At 42.6% G+C, this 8,933-nt stretch overlaps 1 long non-coding RNA gene across 1 annotated transcript; it reads left to right on the top strand.

Annotated features, from left to right (window-relative positions):
- Window positions 1-1,400: 1,400 nt before the first annotated feature.
- On the top strand, window positions 1,401-7,575 carry LOC135512978 (uncharacterized). The gene is made up of 4 exons (XR_010451476.1): window positions 1,401-1,751; window positions 1,856-1,999; window positions 2,116-2,324; window positions 6,626-7,575. It is a non-coding gene; the product is annotated as an uncharacterized LOC135512978 (long non-coding RNA).
- The last annotated feature ends 1,358 nt before the right edge of the window (window positions 7,576-8,933 follow it).

Below are 8,933 nucleotides of genomic sequence, written 5' to 3'. Positions count from 1 at the left end.
CAATATTATATTTTTATTCATTGATTTACTGGCCACCATTACTGTGTTTACATGTTCAGTATATGTATTGACCAGCAAACCCACTGCAGCCCACCTCACTAGCTCCCTCACCATCCCTGCTTTGGACAAGTAATAACATCACTCTCGTACTTTGCCCTTTTCCTTTATGGTTGATATTAACGGCGAAAGGAGATATTATCTGTCTCTCTCCTATTGTGTACCGCTGTTAAAAAATAAAAACAGGGAAAATAAGTACTGAGAACTAGCAATTATTATAGATACATATGAAAGAAAAGGGTAAACAACACTGGACTGAACCCCCTAATTGTCAAACTAATAATAATGTACAACAATAAAGAAGATACCTGACTAGAGGTTATGCAATATGGGTGTATATCCACTGCATGATTCTTAGGTGTGTAATTGACATGACCAAGGAGCTATTGCAAATTTGTAACTATGAAAAATGTATGTTACACCGCATGATTTTACAGTACACAAACTAGAGTGTGCAATATAGAAGGGTAGTCAGCGGACATTAGCAGCTATTGAAATTCTACATTTTGAAAAATTATTTTAAAATCTTATGAGATGAAAATGGACAAACTGAAGGGTGTGCAATATAGAAGAGTAGTCAGTGGACATTCTGAACCTCGTTTGAAGTCACTAAGTCACATGACCAAGGAGCGATTGAAATTCAACATTTTGAAAAATTAATGGAAAACCATGAGATGAAAATAGACAAACTAAAGGGTGTGCAATATGTAGGCCCACTGTGTTGGACATTCTGAACCTTGTTTGAAGTCACCAGGTCACATGACCAAGGAGCTATTGAAATTCTACATTTTGAAAAATTTATGTAAAATCATGTGAGATAAAAATGGACAAACTAAAGGGTGTGCAATGTGTGTCTATGCCATCGGGTTAGCAACAACCAGATTCGAAAGTGTTTGGAGTAATGGTTAAAGAGCTATTGAAATTTGAAACGTGATTTGTCACGATGTTGACGGTCCCTAACTGCTGTTGGTGGACGTAAGGAAAACTACAGGCGAATATTCGTCGAACCTGAAACTGTCTTTACATCGGTGCTGAAAAGTGTCCCTAAAACAACAGTTTATGTTGATTACTTTTTTCAAATCCAATGTATTTTCCACGTGTATTCCACTACACAATAAACTGTAAAATTATGTTGAAACAACATTGATTTAATCCGTTTGTGCCTGTGGGATGACACAGCCAGCGTCATCTGGGTTCTTTGCAGCGTCCTCTAGTTCAGACAACATCCAAACATATTTCTGACAAACACTGACGACATTCAGATCCTTCTCTTCTCCGCCACTGCCCTGCCCACCCCTTCCTCTCTCTGTTCCCTCCTTTCCTCCTCCTGAATAACTGTCAGAAACTGACTTCCTCTGACCACGCGCAGAACGGGGCTGTGTTACTACCCTGCCCACACAGCAAAACAAATTCAATATGTCGACCGCGATGTCCCGTTATAACGGTTTTAACGGCTCTCTAGCAAAGCCAGCGGGATGAGTTTTAAGTTATAGCTTGCTCGGTTGTTTGGAACATTTTGATTCTTGATTCTTCTTCATTTTTGTTTAGATAATCAGATCCCCGCACGCCACATGGAAAGCAAAAAGGAAGTGCAACAAGCTGAGGACAAATGGAGTAAAAAGAACACGGAGAGGTTTAGAAACTAAATAATCACCATTATCCCTGGCTCGGCACTGGAGAAGCCTCTTCAGAAGGTAAAGTAGTGAGATTATATTTGCCCTCTGACAGTTCAATCAACACGTGATCATCTGATAACTCTCAACCCTTTGTCTTTGATCTCTCTCTCTCTTTCCTGCAGATTGTGAATAATGGTGTGATGGTGTTGGAGGAGGAGTGTGGAGGTGTGTGTGAGCCAAGCCAGGGGGTAGCACCATGCAGGCAGGAGGAGAGAAAGCGGCCATCTCCCCAGGGTGTGCTGCTATCTCTAGGCCCCGTGATGATGGTAGGAGGGGGCCTCATTCTAGATGTGTGTGTGTGTTTACTACCAAAATAATATGTTACCTAAATTGTAGATGGTGTCCTGGCTTACTGTGTGTGTGTGTGTGTGTGTGTGTGTAGGTAGTAGGGGGTTTCCTGACTTTCCTGACTCTGCAAGGTCCAGGGCTCTGGATGGGGGTGCTGATGGCTGTTACCGGGGCAACACTGACCATCGCTGGGCTCTGTATTTTAATGACAACGCTACAGGTGTCGGATGTACCTGGACACTTCCTGTTACACCCCCGCACAGGAACGCGCTATAGTCCACACCAGGCCCTAGCCATCCAGAGGTACAAACACACCAGGGTTTCTGTTAGCCTGTCATAGCCGGCTTTTGGATGATAGAAAAATAGAAACGCTGATTAATAAAATTTGCACCGGCCAACTGTCTGGGAGAAGAAGAAAAATATCCCATTGCGAAATAATGCCTTCTAGCCTATTCATTTATGTAAATACCAGTCGATGTAAATACATTTGACTTATCAAGCTTATCGGTCAATAGGTTAATTTGCATTATAAATTGGGTGGTTTGAGCCCTGAATGCTGATTGGCTGATACCATGGGTATGACAAAAAAATACTTTTACTGTTCTAATTAAGTTGGTAACCAGTTTATAATAGCAATAAGGCACCTCGGAGTGTGGTAAATGGCCGATATACCACAGCTAAGGGCTGTATCCAGGCAATCTGTGTTGCGTCCTGCATAAGAACAGCCCTTAGCCATGGTATATTGGCCATATACTACACCCCTCTGGCCTTATTGCTTAATTATACCATGGCATTGTTGAATACTTGTTTTTGATTGGCTTGAAGGGCATTCTAGAGTGTATTATTTCCCTATATGGCACAGTATAATTACACCTTACAGTTCATGTAATTCATACATTTTTTATGCATGTTCTACTAGGGTAGCCTAGTGGTTTGAGCGTTGGACTAGTAACCGGAAGGTTGCAAGTTCAAACCCCTGACAAGGTACAAATCTATCATTCTGCCCCTGAAGTTAACCCGCTGTTCCTAGACAGTCATTGAAAATAAGAATTTGTTCTTAACTGACTTGCCTAGTTAAATAAAGGTTAAAAAAATGACTTAAATGTAATGTAAATGTAAAAAATGTTTGAGCTGCTTTTTAAAGCAAAAGTCGAATTGAAAACATTGTCATTATTGAATTCAATTTTCATAATGGCAAGCTAGGACTGATGGTTTGGTTAGCTAAACTAACCAGTCTGTTTGTTTAGTTACCACAGCAACTACTGTAGCTATCTAGTAAACTTGACAGCTACTTCAGTGCATGATGAACACATTTCTACCAGCAAATGAACACGTTTTTAGCGGCAAATGTGTTAAACTATAGCCAGGGATAATCAACTCGAGGCTTTATGCGTTTTCTGGAAAATAATGCAACTCCGTGAAAGGTTCGTTTCTATAGAACGCATAGACACTTGTTGATTATCCCGTACTAATTTAGTGGAATTAAATTAGCGCGTCTGTACATATTCGTTATGTATTTTATGTATCACACGTTTACTTAAGCTAGAGGCAGTATGCATTTTGAAAACATACTTAATTGTTTGAAACCTGAACGTTTTACTACACAGTATGAAGCGTGTCTTACCTTGCTTCAAAGTAGCCTCGCAAAAATCTGACCATATCTGTGGAAGCAATTATTTAAACATTCTTTCATTGTCCAATAGCCAAAGGCACAATCCTAGTAATATAGCCACCCATGCTAGTTGCATATTAGATCTCCCCAATTTAAACATTTGAAACGGATATTTTAATCTGTCACATTAAACCGCTCGCATATGCGGTGCGCTTTTGACAACGGTGTTGTTCCGCTAATTGAATTATGGAACAAACATTCGCACATAGCCTACTGCCTTGTGCGCACTCCTGCGGTTTTAATGTGAATAAATAATAGTTTATCAACGTTTTAAGCTAAATGTTCTAATAGGTTGCATCAGACGCACCGTGGGTGGACACCCTAATCAGGTTACGTACACAATGCATATAGGTCTGATAAATGTCTCAAATGTCTGGAAAAGTAAAATGCTGCCCATCAAATGTCAGGCGCCACATTTTCCTTAGGGAAATCCTGACACACACACTCCCCTAGCCTCACCTGCTCTGCTCTGTTGTAACTGTCAGTAAGTTTAAACAAGGTTAGTTCTGCTCAGTGTCCAACCTTAGGGAAATCCTGACACACACACTCCCCTAGCCTCGCCTGCTCTGCTCTGTTGTAACTGTCAGTAAGTTTAAACAAGGTTAGTTCTGCTCAGTGTCCAACCTTAGGGAAATCCTGACACACACACTCCCCTAGCCTCACCTGCTCTGCTCTGTTGTAACTGTCAGTAAGTTTAAACAAGGTTAGTTCTGCTCAGTGTCCAACCTTAGGGAAATCCTGACACACACACTCCCCTAGCCTCGCCTGCTCTGCTCTGTTGTAACTGTCAGTAAGTTTAAACAAGGTTAGTTCTGCTCAGTGTCCAACCTTAGGGAAATCCTGACACACACACTCCCCTAGCCTCGCCTGCTCTGCTCTGTTGTAACTGTCAGTAAGTTTAAACAAGGTTAGTTCTGCTCAGTGTCCAACTCAGGCACGAACACATACATGCATGACCGCTCACACACACATACACACAGAGAGAGATAAAGAGAGCACAGTAGCAGCCAGGAACACTGAGCCATCAGGTTATTATTATTGAAGCAGATGTTGACCAGAGGAGCTCAACACTTAAAAACTGTATCTTTCAAGCTATTCAGTGGGTACATAGAGGGGTTAGCTGACAATTTCCCGAAAACAATGCGCATGCCTTAAAGGGGCAGAAGAGGTGTTGTGGTTCTGGGTGGCCAGATGGCTAGCAACAAAGACAAGAAACTATCATGTGGGGAATCGTGGCTTGTTTCATCTAGTTTCATCTTGTTCTTGATACCATGTCTTGTTTTGAGGTGTTTTGATTGATTTCATGTCAATACTAATATGGCTAAAATTCGCTATCGAGCTAACCAACAACTGTAACGATGTATTTGAGAGACAACAAGTGGTCATTGTACACATTTATTGCAAAATATCATTTCCAAAATATCGTTTACATGTTGTCAACATTCTAAGCCAACCCCTTCTGTTTTGCCCCATAGTTTTGCACGCGTCATTCTTTTTGCTAAACAACCAACCTGTCTATATGTCTCAGTCACTCACATTGCTTTTTTCAGCCTGGTTAGTTCAGAGATAACATAAAAGTTAACTAGATAATCCCACCGTTTGGCTTCAGCCTCAAGCTTTATTACATCACTGAGCAGGATGGACAGGAGACAAGAACATTATTCTGGGAGACAAGGAATGGTTGCTATGAAAGCGCAGTATGGATTTGGTTTGACTCCCTGTACAGTAAATGGAGATCCACTATACAGTGCATTCGGGAAGTATTTAGACCCCTTGACTTTTTCCACATTTTGTTGTTACAGCCTTATTCTAAAATGTATTAAATATGTTTTTTCCTCATCAATCTACACACAACACGCCATAATGACAAAGTGAAAACAGGTTTTTAGACATTTTTGCAAATGTATTAAAAATCAAAAACATAAGTACCTTATTTACATAAGTATTCAGACCTTTTGCTCTGAGACTCGAAATTGAGCTCCAGTGCATCCTGTTTCCACGGATCATCCTTGAGATGTTTCTACAACTTGATTGGAGTCCACCTGTGGTAAATTCAATTGATTGGACATGATTTGGAAAGGCACACACCTGTCTATATAAGGTCCCACAGTTGACAGTGCATGTCAGAGCAAAAACCAAGCCATGAGGTTGAAGGAATTGTCCGTAGAGCTCCGAGACATGATTGTGTCGAGACACAGATCTGGGGAAGGGTACCAAAACATTTCTGAAGCATTGAAGGTCCCCAAGAACACAGTTGCCGCCATCATTCCTAAATGGAAGAGTGACTTTGGAGTGATGAATCTTGCGACGGACGAATCTGGGTTTGGCGGACGCCAGGAGAGTGTCACCTGCTCGAATGCATAGTGCCAACTGTAAAGTTTGGTGGAGGAGGAATAACGGTCTGGGGCTGTTTTTCATTGTTCGGGCTAGGCCCCTTAGTTCCAGTGAAGGGAAACCTTAACGCTACAGGATACAATGATATTCTAGACGATTCTGTGATTCCAACTTTGTGGAAACAGTTTTGGGAAGACCCTTTCCTGTTTCAGCATTACAATGCCCCCATGCACAAAGCGAGGTGCTTACATAAATGGTTTGTCAAGATTGGTGTGGAAGAACTGCACAGAGCCCTGACATCAACCTCATCAAACACCTTTGGGATGAATTGGAATGCCAACATGCGAGCCAGGCCTAATCGCCCAACATCGGTGTCCGACCTCACTAATGCTCGTGCAAGCAAGTCCCCGCAGCAATGTTTCAACATCTAGTAGAAAGCCTTCCGAGAAGAGTGGAGGCTGTTATAGCAGCAAAGGGGGACCATCTCCATATTAATGCCCATGATTTTGGAATGAGATGTTCGTCGAGCATGTGTCTACATACTTTTGGTCATGTAGTGTACTTTGTCCAAATAATCCTTCCCTCTCTCTCACTCTAGGAGGTTGGACCGGATACGCAGAGAGATGTCTGAGGACTCTGTGCAAGTGCCCCCTCTCCACCCCTCCCCTTGCCCCCCACCCCTCCTCCCTGGGACCTGGAGGCACCCCCCTCCTACGATTCTGTCATGAAGAGCCGGGGTCCCTCTGACCTCTGAGGGCTGAGGAGACAACTGTACTGTTCTGTAACTTTGGACAATTCCCTTTGTGCCATTACAGTGAACTAAATCAAGCACACCCATGCTGGGAGAGACATTGTTCTGGAATGGAGGGGCTGTAAGGGGTTGGTGGCCTCAACATTGTTTACATGTTAACATGACAGGTTTACATATTTGTTTGAAGAATGAGGAGTGTGTTTATAATGCTACTATTAAGACTACTATAGTGTGATACACTGCACTCCTATAAAGACATATATAACAAATATATATATTTTTTACTTTCCACCACCTGAAGTTGTTGATGTCACTTTTCAAGTCCGCTCGACGCCCATATATGTGTAGTGGAACACTGAGCTACACCAGGCAGCGAGACCAGCTGCCAGCATCTACCCAGCACTAAGCATTCACTATCCAGAAGTACTCAGCCTTTATTACTAGTCCAAATGGATAACCCAGCCTTTAAAACCACTGTCTGACTTGTTTGCTGCTTTGGTCTCCATTAGCTGTTTGTGCTGTGACTGCTTGGGGAGGTTGAGTCATTCTCCAGTGTGTGAGTGCGGGTGTGTGTCTCTGTGGTCAGGTATGCACCACGGATTCTTTCTATTCACACAGCTGACATCAGGATAGACAGATGATCTCAACCAGAAGTGCCTTGTTGTCACAGCACACGGATATCCACAGCATTATTCTCGCTCTCTCTGCCCCACTGCTGCAGGGTTCCATTCTATCCACTGTTGCACTTCCTGTTTGACTGGGATGTCATGATCAACTTTAGTAAATTAATAGCCAAAGATCTCTGAGTGGTTCTTGTCTCAGTTGGACTACTAGTACAGTGTGTTATTACTCCGTTTCTTTGTTCTGTTCTAACCTCACTTACACTTGAAGTAAATGCTTTCTCAAGGAGAGAGAGATGAAGATGTGCAGGAGAAGAGAGGAAAATAGGACAGAGAGTTGAGGAGCTGAGCTGTGGGCAAGGTGACACACTAGCCAACATACACACACACACACACACACACACAACCCCTGCTCTACAGTCGTCTGCAGGCTGTGAGAACCAGCAGAGTGGATCTCAGTCTACCCTCTCTCCCCCTCTTTCTTTTCTCCTCTCCCTCACCTTCAGTGTTTGACCCAGAGACAACAGTCTAACTTAGAACGAACACATACATTAGTATAGCTTAGCTAACTCGTAATAGATCAAATCTTAGCTAATACAGCACCTGTGTTTAACCCTGGGTTAACTAAGCTGCATCTTAAGGCTGTCCCTGATAGTGGGTTACGGTTAGATGTCAGGGGTCAGGTTTAGGGTAGCAGTGTGGCGGAAGGGAAGCCATACCAGTATGGCGGGGCTGTGTGTCATTAGTTGGTCTGTTTGTTATGACTCAGGATGGAGCCTATTCCAGTGCTACCCTAAGGTAAGGACATACAGGTGCGTGTTTAGGCAAAGGTCAAACAAGAACTTTCCTCGAAGAGGCAGCAAACACAAGTTTTCAAGTCTCAGGTAAGGTTACCCATCAAGCCAACACTGAACCACCTTGCATCTGTTTATAAAAGAGAGAAAGTGTTGAATAGGATGGAGGTTTATACAACTGTGATGTAGTAGCAGTGTGTGTGGTCTTTGTCTCCACTGTCTTTCCCAGAGACATAACAAACACAAAATGAGTGTGCACAGGGTAAACAAATCGCAGAATCAAATCTTAATGTGTGTTTCTGTGTCAGGTGGTGTTGATCTCTCAGAGCCCAGAGGAGAGGAACTGAAGACAGCATTGATGCTGCTGCAGGGGAGAAGAACACCATGTACTGTATACACACTCGTAATATACTAATATGTAGTATTACTAGGAAGTAATGTGATCATGACTGTATATTGACAATGTGATGGAGCTTCAGGGAGAGATAATCTTCTAGACTGATTTTTCTCCCTTTTCTCAGCCTTCACTCTGTGTTCCACTGACGACAAGGTCAGCATCCGTTGCCCTGCCCTCTCTGAGCGCCTGACCAACCAGACTACTGACTCTGGTTCTGTGCTTCTGGTCCTCCATTCCTCCCACAACTATCCCATACTGCAATTAGCTGGACCTGAAATAAACAGTGATTTTATATTTTATTGTGATCACTCCTGCTACACACAAAGAACACAAAGTGTACAAAA

Source organism: Oncorhynchus masou, chromosome 24 (genome assembly GCF_036934945.1).
Source record: "Oncorhynchus masou masou isolate Uvic2021 chromosome 24, UVic_Omas_1.1, whole genome shotgun sequence".
Classification (NCBI taxonomy): Eukaryota; Metazoa; Chordata; class Actinopteri; order Salmoniformes; family Salmonidae; genus Oncorhynchus; species Oncorhynchus masou.
This window is presented reverse-complemented; position numbering and strand designations above follow the sequence as displayed.